The sequence below is a fragment of the Homarus americanus genome, unplaced genomic scaffold (assembly GCF_018991925.1).
Source record: "Homarus americanus isolate GMGI-L3 unplaced genomic scaffold, GMGI_Hamer_2.0 scaffold13480, whole genome shotgun sequence".
Classification (NCBI taxonomy): domain Eukaryota; kingdom Metazoa; phylum Arthropoda; class Malacostraca; order Decapoda; family Nephropidae; genus Homarus; species Homarus americanus.
In genome coordinates, this window is record NW_024731939.1 from 39,688 (window position 1) to 57,857 (window position 18,170).

Sequence of the window (18,170 nt, forward strand, 5' to 3'; positions counted from 1 at the left end):
CTTTTCCATTTTTTATTCACGGTTTCTGTGCTGGTTCATATTTATTTACTAAAGTGGATAATGTTTTAAAGCAAATTCTATTGAAATATGAATGGCAAATGAACAAAAATTAATAGAGGGACTTAAATGAGGTAGGTTAGGGAAAGGTACTTTGAAAATGTATGTTTTATCTCCGTAGACTTTATGTACCATTAACCGACCTTTTCGATTATCCGTCGGCCCCTTCTCCCCCATATGTGGTCGGTTAATCGAGGTTTTACTTATATATATATATATATATATATATATATATAAAAGGTCCAACACTAGGTCGGGATATAGAACAAAACTTCCCATAAACTGAAGAGATATGATAATTAAAAGTATGGCTAGGAGAGCAATATTTACCCTTAGGAAACAAACAAAGCACATCACATTCTGTTTTACCTTTAACTTTCGTCACTAAGTTACAAAAAATAAATTTTAATTACTTTAGCTCTACTAGAAGGCTATCTTTAATAACATCTAGGCAATGCATACCATGTGACCTCTTTAATACTGTAGTATATACATACTCGTATATACCTTTATAGTGTTATAGAGGGGAACACTGACTATGCTTCTTTGATATACATGATCAGAAAGTAATGTAAAGAAGGATAACTGTAAAGTCCATCTAATGAGTATCATCATGTAGGTCTGTCACCATCTGTCCGACCAAGTGTTTCTCTCCCATTAATGACACATAGATACTGTACGTATTGTATTTCAAATGCACTGTCTAATATTATGAGGAGTAATTACAGCCCTAAATTGTATAAAATAAATGACATAATGCACAAGTTTCGGTTTTCTTTATAAGTTAATAGTTACAGATTACAGAAACTTCAAAAGTGTCATTGTCCAAAAGTGATTTGTAGAAGAGTTACTTGTGCTGTATTTGGGATTTGTATGATAATTTTGGATTTCCCTGCCACATAACCTGCCCTTTTCCCCCATTATATGTACCTGTACTGTAATTTAATTATTCATAGCTTCAGAAATGCATATCTTTACAACTATCACGTCAGACACCCCAAAACAAAAACTAATTAAAATAGATTTGTACCACTCTCATGAATGATCAATTAAGCACTGAAAAAGTTTGATGCCTGCAGATTGACAGAATAGTATCAGACTTGACCCATGTATATCTGTGCCTTCATAATTTGATTATCCTTTGTTGACAACCAGATGGGGTTACTCCTTTTTCAGAGAGAGTGAGAGAAACTATCACCCAGGTTTCCTTTACTGGGATTAGCCTTTTAGGGGTGAGCTCAATGTGAACTACTGTAGCTTTGTTTTGTTTAAAGTAGACCAAAGATCAGGCTCACAGGTGAAGGTAAAAAAAGAGCTAACTCCGGAGGTTTCATAATAGCTGGTAATTTGATCGAACTTGATAAAAAGAGTTAAATGTGAAGTAATTGTCACAGCTACAGAGTTTTGTTACAATTGGTAGGTCTGTTTTCAAGGTGTCTTGTAAAATGTCAAGATTTCTAACTACAAGCCCAAGAATTCTGGCCAATATCTTCAAAATTAAGTCAATTTTTCCCTGCTTGCTTAAACCAGTACTGTACCAACCCAACTTTATTAAAATTAGTCGACTCATTTTGAGGTACAGTATTCTAACAAGAGTTGTGACATTGGGTAGAGGCTGAAGTACAAGTTGTATCACACATCAGGTCCCAAACCAGTGTACTGATGTTAGTCATTCTTACCTTGCAAAGCAAGGGTCAAAGACTATATTGTAAGTAATGTACAGTATTATTCATTTACATCATTTTCAAGTCTGCCCAGTGTGTGTCCAATCTCTCAAGACTAGTCTAAACTGAGCAGGGTGTTGAACACTGTCTTCTGTTTTCATCTAATCTCCTAACTGTTTAATGTGTACTGTACAGTATTACTGTCCTACATTTTCTATGCACCAAGTTTTATAAAGTATTTCCAATGTTTTTGTTTTTCATAATAAGTGATAAAGAAAATTAATGGCCAGAAATGGGCTATTCTTTATCAAATCAATATAAACCTGTAGTGGCCGTAACTGTGTTATTACCCAGTAAAATTCTCCCAAGTTTGGTGAGAAACTTTTGGATACAAAGAAGAAAAAAGTACAGTAGTAATATGTGAACTTCATCAGCCATGTTTACAATCAACAAATTACAAAAAAATTATGAGGGCCAATCCTAATATTCATATTCATCTTGTGTTGCTGGGTTGAGGAACATTGTTTTTTCTAGGTGGGAAGGAGAGTAATCTTTATTTACCTCAGGGAGTTGTGAACCTGCGGGGGTGGATCAAGGGGGGGTGGGGGGGTTCTGGGGGTACAGACCCCCACCTTTTCATCAGAAAATTGCAATACTTTTTCTTTAATGTAGTATTGTACTCATACATTTTTGTATAGTGAAATCTAATTCCTATTGACCCCAGAATATCTCCTAATATCAAGTGCACATGGCCTCAAAATGCCCAAGATGTTGGTTCCCCAACCACAACTCCAATCTGTAAGAGTGGGTTGGTGATATGGAGGGCAGCCAGCCATAAAACTTGCTTCATATTTGCCAGATAGAAACCAGGACACCGAGCCATCAGGTATCATGAACAACCCATGCCAGTATGGAAAATGCCATAAAATGGTGATGATGTGGGTTTGTGGGGTCACTCACTACCCTGATGTTTGCTGAGTTACCTGGGATTTAATCCCAAACAATCTAATGTTCAGTAATGCTTTACTAACCTCCAAATTTTACCAAATCTGATGATAAAATATTTGATGCTTTCTCTGTAGTGAATACCTGTAGTGCAATAATGGAAAACTGAGGAGAAAGATACAGATAGACAGAAGGGAAGGACCCTATACTATAGTCATTTACAGTGAAGCTGGGAGGGGATTAATAACTGCAGTTGACATAACCTTGATAGATGGAGATCATAAAACATTTAGGCTTCACTTCATAAGGGAAGCTAGCATTATTAAAAATTATGTTGGTAAATTAGCAATTAGATATGCCTGAAGAATAACTGTGGATCATGAACAGTGGAGTAATTTCATACATGATGTGGTAACGTGAATGAACCTGACGTCTATCTTTGAAACACAGTGAATCAATGTGGATGATAATGATATGATACTTTTTGCAAACCACATATACAAGTTAAAGATATGAGCAGGTATGTGAGGGTAACCCTGGTTGTTGCCTCAGCTCTTTCTTTTCACCTTCAACACATGTATTGTGCCTATCTCCCTATTAGTTTTGCTCCCTTTCTTTGAGGTTTCAGTACTCCTTGATTTACTGCAAACAAAACTGAGAGAGATGTACTACCAACATACAAAAGAGTAATATTTTCTCTGGTGTTCCCAAATCTTTGACAAGTTTTTTCATATTTCATCAATTTCTCTTAAATAACCTGTTGGTGAGTCGAAGTGGTGAGTAATGCAAGGGTTACCACTTTTGAGTAACCATAAAAGGCCTCTGTCTCAGGTCAGGACCAGCCACATCAGCCCCGAACTCATACAGGGTCACATTCACACACAAATTACACATTTCTTTATTTTATTTTTCTGGGAGGGTGAAGAGTGAGGACATTTTCAAAAGAAAGGTTAACTTTTTTCTGCCAAATTTTTGACAACAGGTATAGTATTTTAAATTTTTTTCACTATTTCTAGTAGAGGTTTATACAGGTGCTGTAATGCACAGTATTGCTATCAAGAGTACAGTACTGCTGCAATGCACAGTATTATTATAATTTAGCACTTGTAGTATTTAGTAGTGTTTGTAATTTACAGTACAGGTGTAACTGAAGAATTCATTTTATGGCTTTGGTCCCCAAACTATCTAAGTCGGGTTTATTGTATATATATATATATATATATATATATATATATATATTCAGTTTGCTTATCTTAAGAGGCTTTCAGACTGGAAAGGGGTAGAAGGATTATTTGAAGCCAAACAGACCTAACTCATGTTGGAGCCACACTGGTGGAGGCAGTGGTGCACTTTAAATTTTTTAAATTATTTCTAAACTTTCCAAATTAAAATGTACAGTTTTAATTCATTCCTAATACACAAACACCCATGTAAGCATAGAAAATGGCTGATAAACAATGATGATTCTGATCTTTCAAATGTGTGTGGTTAATTTGACTTCTTTTGTGGTACTGGTAAAATGATTCAGTTATGATTGTTTGAATAGTATCATACCAAAGAAGTACTGATTAAAGTATGATGGTTTCAATACTTTCCACTGTGAATTTCACTCTAGAAACCTCTTTTGTAACCAAATTATACAGCTATTACCATAAAAACATAACCTGAGAGAACACGTTAATGTTTCTTTTTCAAATGAATTTTGTCCCAACAACATTTCAGGACTCTTCTAAGAATTTTCAAACACATTTTGAAGAAAAGGTGAATAGAAGGAAGGAATGGTGTTATATCCTTCTAGTCTGTTGGCATTAAGTGGACAATAATCCAAAATCAATGTAAACACATTAGGTAAGATGAACTGTACTTACTCCAGAGAGACCTAGGCGATATGATGAAGAATCTAGGTCAAGATAAAGCAATTGATTCTACTGCAGCCTCTCATCCAGAACTGGCGCTGAGCTCAGGCCTCGAGTGAGCTAGGACAGCAAAGCGCTCTGAATTCACTATACTGAAGATGTTCTGGAAGCCTTGTGCAGTCTTACATCTAATATTTGGCACCTCGAACTGTAACAAAGAAAAGATTATTTTGTAATACTTTTCAAAAGTAATGCATGGTGGAAGCTGTTAATGTGGTAGAGGAACTACTTTTTACATTGCAAGAATAAGACTAACTAAACTGTTTCCAAACTAGTAAACAGACATTCTGGCGGGAAGAATGTACAGGTACAGTATTACCATCTTAAATATTTATCCTCTAACCCTGAGTACATAATGGCCAGTAACTGACCAACTCTGTCTAGCTGTGGAAAAACCCTTGCTCCCTCATTTGGCAAAAACCGTACTGTCCTTGTAAGCTTAGTTTTTATTACTGTATATTGTACGTAAGTCTATATGGACCAGACCACATTAGGCACTGAGTGGCCTAAGTACTGTAGCTATGGTAGGAACACATTAGTAAGAGTCATTCACAAATTCTACTGGAAATTTCTTTAACAAATGAAGCAAATTCAATATGATATATTCAATGATATATTGCGTAAGATGAAAACTGTTTTACTGCACATACTCTAGTAGCTTAACAAGAGGCACATTCAGAAGAATATCTTCACTAGAATTATTGGTCTTGTTGGGCATCATCAGGGAACCCTTTGGATCACACAGTCCAGCGTTGTGTTGAGGTAATAGGCAATGCACGAATCTCAACTTACTCGACGTAAATTCTCAATTATACCATCCTGGAAAATAAATAATTTTTTTCTAAAACTGTGCTGTACACAATTTCTTTTCAAATATGATAACAGATATGTACACACCTCTCACTAAAATCCACAAGATGATATAAGTACTACATGTACTAATAGCTGAGCTCCAATCACAGTGAGGTCATTTTTCAGGAAACAAAAACAATAAATTAATGTAAAAGAATTCTGTATAGTACTTAAACCCAACAAAAAAAAGAATCAAATTTTGTCTTCATTTGGAGTTGTAGGTCTATAAATTAACATTACTTTTAAACTATAAGAGTTGAGTAAAAGTACAGTACAAAAGTTTTTCAACCAGGAAAAATATTTTCCTAAATTGAAATTATGACAATTACATATTGCAATATGGACTGAAAATTTTAGTCAGTGTAACTCATTACTTACTACAGAATTTAACTCTGCAAGCAAACACTTTTGCGCTTGATGCCTGCTGTCCCTTGGTGGAAAGCTTGATAGAGGATGCCTTCGTATGACTGTGATCCTCAATACCCACAACTGATCCACTGATGGTGTTGCTGACTGGACCTCGGCTAAACACAAACAGCCTATAAGGTTTCTGTAATAGACATGAAATTTTGCAAAATTAACACCACAGTAGTTATCAATTTAGGAAAATGTTTAATGTCTACACATGTCTTAAATACTTGGGGGCTATAGGTACTAATGCTACAGCACTGTACTTGTTAAAGACTCAGTATTGGTTAATCTGCTGGATATGCAATAAAGAGGTCATTTAGTATACTCTACCAACAGTTAAGAGGTTCCTATATGTCAATTTTTGGCATTAGCATTCTTTAACTTTCTCAAAGATATAAGTATACACCTAGAAGTATCTGTCAATGGAGATACAGTACCATTTATCAATATCTAAAACACTACTAACTGCAATAGAAAGAATAATAATGCATTAATTAATCCATATTTCTACTGTATATGATGACACATGTTTGCTGCATCTTCTCAAACTTACTCCCTCAGCCAGTGCTCTCTAACCAAGGGACTCTCTTTACACTAGTTCCACTTGTCTCACATAAATCCCTCTTTATACCTAATCATTTTTCCCATCACTTCTTCATGTCCATACTACCTTAGCTTATTGTCTTGACTTTATCAAAACACTTCCTTCCAATTTCCATATCTACTACTGTACAGTACAGGTTTCAATCTCTTTCATTCAAATCCCATACACTATTTCATCCATTCTAGTCTGCACACTCATGTCATCACCTTTCCACTTCCAATTGTGATTCTATCCACTACTGCCACCTTACTGCTCTTGAGCTTTAAAGGCAGTCATACCTCCTCCTTTACCCGTCTTTATTTCTTCCAATTAACATGATCCCAAAAGGATAATTCCACCTCACTCTCATTTGTTATATTTACCAGATGTTGAAAATATTCACTCTGCTCTTGTACTGACTCTATTACTGAAATACTGTAAAGCCTCTCTTTCACTCTCAACTGCCATTTCCATTTGTTGGTCTTGGTTTTTCAGCCAATACAGTGTCCTCCAGAACAGATTCTTGTTATCTTTAAAACCATGTATGTAACAGCCTTTCCATCATTTATCTGCTCATCTTTGTATTATTACACAATCTTCTACTTTCCTTCAAATTTTCTGTACTTCTGCCTTCTTTTAATCACTTTTCCTTATAAGTGACATTCACATACATCTCTTCTCCTTGTTTTTCCAATTATCTTGTATCCTCACATCTAATATATATATATATATATATATATATATATATATATATATATATATATATATATATATATATATATATATATATATATATATATATATATATATATATATATATATATATATATATACACAGTGATTTCAATATAAATTTGAAGTTAAGTAATCTTACTTGTTGGACTCTTTTAGGAGTGCAGCTGTTTGTCCATGACAGGGTTTTTCTTGATGCCTTGAGCCAATGTTGGATGGAGTAAGAACAGGATTGGAATTTTGAAGTGTTGTAGTGTGAACTGATGTGGAGCTGCTCCTTTTAACAGTTGTGAGTACTCTAAAAAATAAAATAAAAACATTAGATAAAGTCTCCACAGTACACAGATGATGATAGCAATTCTGTGGTATAATCTGTGCATTTGACTATTAAGTTCAAGTTTTTTTTCAATTCCCTTTACAACTGAACTATGGGCAAATTTCTTCTCTTTTTTTTCCTTGTCTTCCCAAAAGTGATTAAGGGCTAGATATATATCCACTGGTGAATTATATTCAAGTTAGTGCTAAGCCATTGCTGGTCAAATGTTCACTTTTCTTAGCTTTTCCCTTCACCTGGATCACACATTCACAGACTATAGGTGGCAATGGTGTATTAGCATCCGCCTCTACACCTAAACACATTTCTACCAAAGTGGCTAAAATGTTGGCTGATTTTATTAATTGCAAGCTATTTAATGTATTATCTACTTTCAATAAACCATATTCTCAAAATTATGTAGAGAACACTCATATAAAAGGAATATTGTACAGACAAACTGAGTCACTAAAACAAGTTCTATTACTGGTTTTATAGACTTAATGCAAAATCTAAAAAAAAAAAAAATACAGAATTATTATATCAAATTAGATAGATTTCTTACTATTTGCTTTATCATTTAAAGAACAAGTTGTGTATATAAAGCAGACACAAATTAACAAGTGCTATAGGTAGCTGATGGCAAAGAGAAAAAAAAAAAGAAGACCAAGAAACTTAAAGATCTGGAACATAGCAACAGTTGTTTAATATGATGAATAAGAAAGAGGATAAACATAAAATAGCAAAAAACTAATGGTACACACCCCTGTTTTTGGAGTAAAGGTAGAAGGATATTGAGTCCGAGGTGAGAATGAAGAAAGAGTTATTACTGTACTGTGGGTGTGTGGTAGAGTGCAGGGGGTGGGAGTGGAAATGGTGTGATGGAATACTGTGCTAACAAAGAAACTCTTAGTGTGACGTCCTGTTGAAAATGGATATACAGTAGATACATAGTGAAATAATTACTATTTCTTCAATGATGGATGAAATCTTCTGTTCAATATAGTATCAAAAGATCATAAGAGAATGCCTCTAGCAACAATCCTGTGAAAGTTTAAAGTTATATAATAATTTTAAGAATTTAAAAGGTTGGAGAGCCATAACAGTATTATATAATTGTAGCAGGGGAATTTTTTTAACATATTACAAACATTTAAGTAACAGAAGGGTCTAAGAACTGTGAGAATTAATTACTTAAAAATGAACAAGTGCAACAAGTGAGATCATTAAGAGCGTGTTATGAGGATTATACCTTTTGCCCTTTATGTAGGGAAGAGGAAATTTAGAAAAAATGGATTCATGAATTAGTGTTGTCTGTTTAGGTAATAGGAAAAGACCCTGTTTAAATGTGCCTTAGATTCAATTACAGTATACAAAATACCATGGTTTTTATATGTTAGCTATGGTATTACAATAACTACAGCCATGCACAAACAGGGGAGCCAGGATTGTTTGATTTTTCAGTTTTAATTAGAAATGTAGATTAATTTTTACTACATATATTTTACCTATCTCTTTCTCTCCTCCTCCCACATAAGTGAAACATTAACCTCGTGAAAGGAAGAAACAATCACATACTGAGTTGACTTATTTGGGAGGGTTTATGGAGAAATACTCCTGGGTTCATTTGTCTTATAAATGACTTCCATAGGTAAACATTAAGGGCAATATACTTTAATACAACCATAGACATACCTCTATCTCCATAATGAGCATATAGTCTCTCCAGGAATGATTGATGGTACCAGGGAAGATTGCCTCCTCATCAAAAGCCATAGCAGTCTCAAATTCGATCAGATTCTATGAAGTCTATTTGAGATGTCCTAACAACACAGTTGGTGGCTTTGTCTATGAGGGGCAATCAGAGGTGCAGTACCAATTTCATCAGCAGCATCTCATACTCAATGTTTTTCCTGAAGCGAAAACTTGGATGAGAATTTTTCAATGCCTTCTAACAATTGTGATGTATAAATTTACGCATAGAAAAGAAGGCAGACTTATACATATAAACATTATCATATAACACAAAGTTACATGTATCCCATCACATGAACACTCTTTTCCTCCTCCAAAACAGCATAATTCTGTTATATTAAAAAAAAATAATCTTAGCATAATAATGATCACTAGAAGCAGAGTGCCACACAAGCCCACCTGGGCATATCTATCAGTCTGGAGCAGTAAAAGTGGTGTCATGGAAAAGCATCTGGAAGCGCTCTTGAGTGTAGTTGTGAGATCTTGGAGAAAATGAGCACCTGAGGTCCTCCCATGAAGCTGGATTTTGCAGGCCTGGTGCATCAACCACCAGTATGGAGTTGGAAGTGTGAGCTGACGTTGATATACACCTGAAATTGCACAGAGATTTCAGTCTGTCAGCATGTATATTTTGTATCATTTTACAGTGCAGTACAGTGATATCTCCATTAGCTGAACAGTTGATACAGAGCACTTCGGGGGTAAGAGATTTATAGATGGCTTGACTCTCTAAGCTGGAAAAAAATCTGTCCCGAATTTTACGGGTAATGGAAAAATGTTCACAAGTTCCAGAAATTGCCCATTACATCATCTCTCGGACCCAGAAAAATATCCCATCCCGGGATTTTTAGGGTAGTTAGGAAAATGTTCTCAGAATTTTCGAACATGTGTCCTGGAAAATCATTAAATGGTAGGAATTTTCTGGAAAATTCTGGCTTTGGGGATTTGTCGGAAATTTCAATTCTGGTATTGGAGTTCGGGTTGGGGATTCGGTTCTGATATCTTTTTAGCTCTTTATATCATGACGGTAACCATGAGGTGGCAGCAGATTTCAAGACTAGTGCAACTGTTACCGTTAAAGATCAATGAAGATGCAAAGGGAGGATAGAACTGTACTGTAACAGGACCTTTAACAATGGAACTGCGTGTTTCATCATTCTAACAATATACTGTTTTTGGGTTAGTTTAAAAATGTCTATACTTTTGAAGTTACTTGAAACCTTAATTGACATGAAGTTGTTTACTTATCCATGATGCAAAATCAATGAGGTTTATAAGAAATTGTTCTAACTGATGTCAAGGAAATAATTATTCAGTTAAACTAAGTAGAGGTACAGTATACTATTTGATGAGATTTCTGAAGACGTTTGCAAGAAATAATGTAATGTACCTAAACTAAGACCTTTTCATGAAATATTTATTATTCCATTAATGGTTAGAGAGAGAATGTGAGAAGTCTGTAAGAATAAACGTAATGAGAAACAAGATGGTTGTGGAAGAGAAAGAGGTTGGGAAGTGAAAGATAGAGAGGAGAGAGCAGGGCTGACGTATAGGACAAATTAATACAGTACAGGGTATTAAAACAGTAAGGAGTACTGTATGCAAATGTAATAAGTTGGTTACAATAAGGGAAAAAAAAACTTGTGTTGATCTACAAAACTGAAAATAATTTCTGTAAGACCCACCTGACTGTGTAGTAGGGAATATAAATCTGATGTACAGTATTAAGACACAAAGTCAAAGGTTTATTATTGTGAGAGTTATAGTCAAGGGAACTGGTGGTTAATGTCTTGTACTTAGCTCCTGTGCCATAATTATTATTAATGAAAAGGAAGTAATTTACTAGGTCTTTATATATTCAATGTGGTTTATTTTTAATCCAATTCAAATTTCATATCACTAAAATCTGGGTCTTTAAATACATATTTGGTAAACATGGCCATTCCTTTTCCCCATTCCAGAGAGTGTTTTCAGTTCCTATAACCTCTTTCCACTACTGATTAAATCAAAATAAGAAGGACAATACAGTACTGTACACTAAATTAAAAGTACTGTACAGTATCAACTAACCTATTGATGAGAGCCACAATGGCATTGAATGCTTCACTATATAGACCAGTTGCCATGCCCTCTAGAGCCTCCAGACCTTCAGGACGCCTCAGTGGGCCTCTGTTGGTGATGCAGTTCTGTTGGAAAAAATAAAAGTCATTGTTACTTTGCCCTTTACAAAACAAACTACAGTTGTCAGTTTTAGGTTTGAAGTTCTGATACTGTGAGAAAGACAAAATGTGAAATTCACTTCATAAATAATGCCATTCACAATGAAAGTATCAATAAGTTATTGTTCAATTGAAAGAAATATGTGAACTGGTGTAACATCTACTTTAAGGACTTAAAAAATTGTCTTCTTAAAATATGTATGTTAAATCTAACGCAGTACTGTAATAAAATTACTGCTTAATAATTCTTTACTTCCCGTTTTGACAGATAATACACATCAATTGAAAATATAGCCCAAAAACTTTATTTTTTTTGGAAATGTGAACTTCTACAGATTAGTAAATGATGTAACTGCATAACAAAGGTATTGAGACAGCTGTGAGAATTCAGCCAAATGTTGATGGGTGCATAATATGTAAATCATTATGGTTATGTTTCTAAGGACTCACAATCAGACACTGGAGAGGCATATTTTTAGCAATAAACAGTACAGTACAAGGACAGCACACAAGGTCCTAAGTAACGTGTTACCATGCAAACTAATATCATTAACTATTATAACCGCACTGCATGACTGAACACCAAACTGAGTTTTCAGAGAAGTGGTTCTAAACAACAATAAAATGACAGACTATTCACTGGTGAGAGCAGTGGGTAAGTGAAGAATTTTTTTTTAGGTAGAGGCTAACAAAGTGTGAGTCTTCAATGAATGGTGAATGACGGCCACAGGGAGACTACTGCTACATCATAGTCTATATCTCATTATGTAAACAGTGCAACCTAAGTCATCAATTTTTAAGGATTTTTCCATGAGTGTTACACAAGCTTCTGAGGTGACTTGGAAACTTTTCTCACATGAGGAGGCATGACTAAAGAGGTCAAGGAAGGTGCCAGAATGTCAGGGAATCCAAACACTGTACCTATCACCATAACCAGCATGTTGAATCATGTCAATAATCTCATCAAATGTATCGTGAGACCACTGAAGAGAGAAGACGTGAATAGTTTCAGAGAAATGCCTACCAACTCCTGTGATCCTAGGTATATCTAAACTAATACATAACGGGAAACTATTAAAGCATGTAAGAGCAGAATTTGCTATTACAATTACAGTATCTGACTTACACATGTGACTGAAAAAATGAAACATGTAAGAAAATTGGTGATAAAGTAATACTGTACAATTACCAGAGAAAGTTCAGAAACTTTGCCCATTCTATGTATTAGTACTGTACTACTGTATATATATTTTTTAAAGTGAAGTTTTTATTTTCCACTGTGGTATAACAAGTGCCATAAACTATGAACAAAAATAACTACTGTACAGGGTTATTTTTAAACAAAAATTTGTACTGACCTTTATAAATATGGAGTTACTGTACTACAAACAAATTGCTCACTATATAATTTAATGCAGAATTAAACATCAATAGATGTTTAATTTTAAAAGACTACCTCTGTAAATTGTCATTACAGTTCTGTATTGCTTCAAGACATCAACATTAGATGAGATAACATGAAATGCAAGGAAAAAGGTTGAAAATTTCAATGGCCTTATGCAATATGTAGGTACACTACAGTAGTTACTGTATAATCAAATAGAAAACTAAGTATCAAAAGCAAAAGACAATTTCTCAAACAGAATCTAAGTTAATATGATAAGCAATGACCTAACATTGGACACCACAGACAAACAAAGTGGCATCATCTGGGTTACACTCCTCTCCTCTTACACAAACTTCACCATTGAGATTTTTAAAATTTCATTGTCTATTTCTTGGACTCAGGATACACTGTTGCACCAGCAAATACTGTATTAAATGTAATAAATAGATTATTTTCTGTCTTATATTAGTACTAGGCTGACTGTTAAAGAGAAACTTTATACTGTACAGCACTGTACATCTGAAATCTTTATATAAACCTCAAGATTTCTAAATACATTACTGAGGCAGTTGTAAATAAAAGTTTAATATTAATTCACAGTGCCTTTCAATACCTGTACTGTGTCACTTTGTAAAATTATTAGCCCACAAGGCCTGTATGTAACTTAGGTTTGAAGGACTTATATTGTATTATCAAACTGCAACATCTGTTCAGCATCTATTAATTTCCACAGATATACTGGACTAACCTATACTGTACAAAAAATTTAGAAGATGGAAAACTCAGTCAAAGCTCAAAGTATCTACAGTCTGAAAATGATGTGTTTAGTTTTGTCAAATGAGGTACAGTTCTACCATAAGCCTGGAAAGAATGAGTATTCTTGATACTGTAATGTACATTACAGTATAATGTTTGCAGACCTGCTGGCCATAGTTACTTAGGGCAACAACACTACTGGGGCTAAGTGTACTCATGTATTAAAATTACAATTATCATTGGCACACAGACAGTCCAGATTTACATTTATGGTGGCCTGAAGCCTCTGTTCAGTGGCCTAAACATTTATACAGTATTTAGTTACACTCAAATGAACAACACACTTTAATAAAATTAACTGACTGATCAACTATGTTTATACAGTATACAGTACCTGTACATGTAAAATCTGTATATTAAAATTATTTAATTAACAACCTAAACAAAATGCCTTCCATTTAATGTACAGTATACTCTCAATTTCAGAGACCAATATAATTTAATAAAAAATTAAATACAGGTAGTCCAATCTCATCTTGTCTACAGCAACTACTGTTTCTGTGCTCGGTATTTCCCACAACAAATAGACCAATTTTGAGTGTTTTTTTTTAATACATCAAATTACCTTCACCAGATCATTTAAAATTAAACAGGATCAAGGACACAGAGATATAGAAGAGGTTGATATGCAAAACCCAAAAGCATCTCAAGTCTTTGTCACAGCAAGATTACTGTACTACAGTATTGTCAGTTACTCAGTAGTTCCACAGCTCTTTGTTTTGTGTCATGAACTATAACTCACTTAACTTCTGGTTGGCATTACTATAAGAAAGCAAAGCAATTTAATTACTGATGCAAATTCAATATCTATCACATTACCATCTCTCATATTGAGAAAATAGTTAAAAAATCAAAGGCATGTACTATTGATAACTCCTATACTGTAAAGTCATGCATACAAGTACACCTCACACATAAACAAACTTTCACTCAAAGTCAACATGTGTAAACATATACAGTACATACATTTGAAGATGCAATAAACATGAAGGTGATAACAAACCTGAATGAGGCTCTAGTAGAAGGTGTGGTAGGTGTGGCATAAAAGATAGAACGAGCCAATTCTTCAACTGATGTTCCAAGGAGGGTTGAGCACGCTGGGCACTGCCTGGCTTACTGAACTGGAACTTGTTACCAGTGGCAGCTGCAAGTCATAAAAAAATAAAAATGAGTACTGTACCCTGTAATTAAATCTAGACTCAGTGAAAGGGTGTACACAGTATTGCAATGATATACTGGTATATATATATATATATATATATATATATATATATATATATATATATATATATATATATATATATATATATATATATATATATATATATATATTAAATCATTATATATATATATGATAATATATATATATATATATATATATATATATATATATATATATATATATATATATATATATATATATATATATATATATATTATATATATATACACACACACACACACAATTCTGGTGTCCTGCCCAAAAACCTGGCTTTCACAAAAATAGAGCATATACCAGTAATTATTCTTTTTGAAAACTCAAAGTATATATAGAAAGACCAAAACAAGCTTTTACTTGAACCAAAATAAGGCAGATTACAATTTAATATGAAGAAATGTAAAGTTCTAAGGCTAGGAAATGGAAACAGGGTAACCAGCTATCACGTGAATACGGAAGAAATAAGAAATTAACTTGTGATAAAGATTTTCCGGATGCTGTTATGGTAAGTAGGGACCTAATATCTAGACAAAAATGTGTTGGTGTATGTAATAGACTAACAGGGTACAACTACTGTACTAGGGTTTATATACTAGAGCATCAATAACAGAAACAGCAGTGATATTTTATAACCCTGTTTAGCATAGTAAGGATTCTCTAGAAAGCATTCAAGAAGGATGACAAACCTAATCCATATTAGGAACCTTTCATGTCGATAAATATTTCAGAAAAGTGAATTTACATTCTCTCGAGACACAGAGCAAGGAACAAGAGCCCCTAAGAAAAACCATCAGTTAAAGTGCATAGTAGAGCAAAATCACCCCTTTTTTTAATTAAAGTTTCTTAAAGTTAGGTCAGGTTTTTATCCTAGAGGTATTTTGTCCTCGGAGGGATTTATTTGAGGATTTTTGTCCTACACTCAGCAAAGGGGTACCATGCTTGCTCCAACATTCAAGTTTGGTAGGCTTAATATTATTATTTTATAAGTTTATAGCAAAACTTACTACTATACTGTAAAATGAGCTTGATACATCAAGTTTATATGAATTTATTAAGAAGAAGTTCCATGAAACAATTACATGGCAATATCTCTTACTGCATACAATAAACACAAGCATACAGATTAGCACCATGAACAACATAAATGTTCAATCATACAGATTAACACCATCCATGAACAATAAAAATTTTCATGTTTAAAACTTATCCCAAGTGTACACAGACTACATCAAAGTATAATAGCCTATACTGTAAGCTGCATTTGTCAAGTGCATCATATATCAATATTTACACAACTGGGTTTGAACTTGGAGATCTTTCCTGTACATAAGCATGACACAAGAATAATCCACAAGACCCATTGCCCCTCCCAAACAGATGCCCATAACCATCTTATTGTAACAGTAACTATTCAGTACTCATGTGATACATAAATACCCATTGATCTATTATTATTCAACCATGAACCTCATCAGGTATGAAATAGCCTACAGTAGTTAGAAAAATACACTTAACAAATGTTAATCCATTTTACATCACCACATTTATTATGCATTAACTCCAAAAAATTAACTTTAATTATCTACATAAAAATAAAAATCATATAAAGCATAAATCTTATCTCTTACTTCTAACAGCTCCTGCAGTTCAAGATGATATATTGCTGCAGGACACTCAAATAGTATTCTGTTCATCAGGTGATACTCCCAGTACGCCAAGAGCAGCCCGATTCTCGCCCAAGCTATGCCAGCCTTTTGTCGATCTTCACTCTGTGGTAAAATTATAATATTCATGTTAGGTTAGTTGTTAGAGTAGCTTATGAAGACAACATAACAAATACTGTATTGTAGAGGTATACTGTGTCCATGTGTACCAAGGTTACATATTTGCATCAATGTCAACAAAATAAGGTATAAACAAGGGAAGTTACGGATTTCTTGCCAAGGCTGCATGCTTGACATTTTTAATTTTACAGTTGCAAGCTTGCAATGATTCACTGCACTTATAATTCACACTAAAAGTTACTAAATCTTAAGTTTATTCTAGTCATTAAACCTAGTTACTAGACTTCACAAAGCTAAAGTGGAAACTGGACTTTTAGGTGATACAGTATTAGAATTTAGACTAAATAACCACACCACCCAGAGCCAAAGATGCAAATATGATTATTCAACTGTATTATACAGAGCGAGCTGTGAAATTAACAGTCAGTAGAGAACAGTACTGAACAAATCACACAGGGATTTACAACAAACTACATCATGATGTCAAGCGTTCTGAGGACCAGGCTAGTTATACAAGTACTGTAATACACTTTTCGACAGAACAAGTGAGCAAATACACATGGTGATAATTATTTAAGGCCTGCTCATATCTATTCATGCCCTTGGCTAAGTAATAATGGGACAACAGTAGTTTTTAATAACACCTGGACAATGTACATGTATACGGTATAACTTATTTCTGTATTAAGGTCCAGTACCCTTACCCTTTGTAGTGGTGTCATAAGAGGTTTGGCTCAGACAGGTTGTCAAGGCCCAGTGATCCTGGAGGTCATTGTCTGCACCAGAGAGGAGTTGATAGAATATATGATAGTTTGGTTCCCCTTCAGGTCGCGAACCACTCGAGTTTTTTTGGCATGTACACCTGGAAGAATTATAGTCACAGTACTCATAAATTTCAGAATTTTATTGAAAATGAATCTTGTATGTAATCTGCTACAATAATTGAATTAAGAGAATAAAAATATTATAAAATAAATGATAAATATCAAAGCCTATGAATTAAGAGCCTCAAGTATTGATGGTGTAACAATACAGTACAGTACTGTCATCATCATGAATTTGTGACATATGACTGAATGTAGTCACAAAGAAAACAGCTCCATCACACACAAAGCAATGAACATTAAATTTTATGATGTGATTTGGAAAATGTGATTTGTCATATGAAAAAGAGTTGACATGAGCAAGTAAAGTAACTGAACAGGCTACAAGTCGATCTTTCATAAGACTTTATAAATGATAAGAATTCTTACTTGTACTGAAGCTGATGCAATTTGTCCAGAGTGATCAAAATCAAGGCTGAATATCTGGTGAAGCGGTGGCATTTGTGTTCATTACTGTCCGACTGTTGCCAAAAGCTTCAATACGTTGATATGGCATTCAGTTTTCCACTGAAAATCAACATCATGATCAACTGAATATACAGCACCAAAATTAGACAATAAAACAATAATGTGACATTCTATTGTACGTAGTAAAACAAATGTGTAGGTCTACAGGTTTTCCTACATTATAAT

The 18,170-nt window shown here is 34.0% G+C and overlaps 1 long non-coding RNA gene across 2 annotated transcripts; it reads right to left on the reverse strand.

The window, feature by feature from the left end:
• Positions 1 to 9,733: 9,733 nt before the first annotated feature.
• Positions 9,734 to 18,041, reverse strand: LOC121868085. 2 transcript variants are annotated; one of them, XR_006089308.1, is made up of 7 exons: positions 17,907 to 18,041; positions 17,358 to 17,515; positions 16,498 to 16,638; positions 14,654 to 14,794; positions 12,369 to 12,430; positions 11,299 to 11,414; positions 9,734 to 9,818 (listed from the first exon to the last, which is right to left on the reverse strand). It is a non-coding gene; the product is annotated as an uncharacterized LOC121868085 (long non-coding RNA). The 2 variants fall into 2 exon arrangements; XR_006089307.1 differs by lacking the exon at positions 12,369 to 12,430.
• Positions 18,042 to 18,170: the final 129 nt, after the last annotated feature.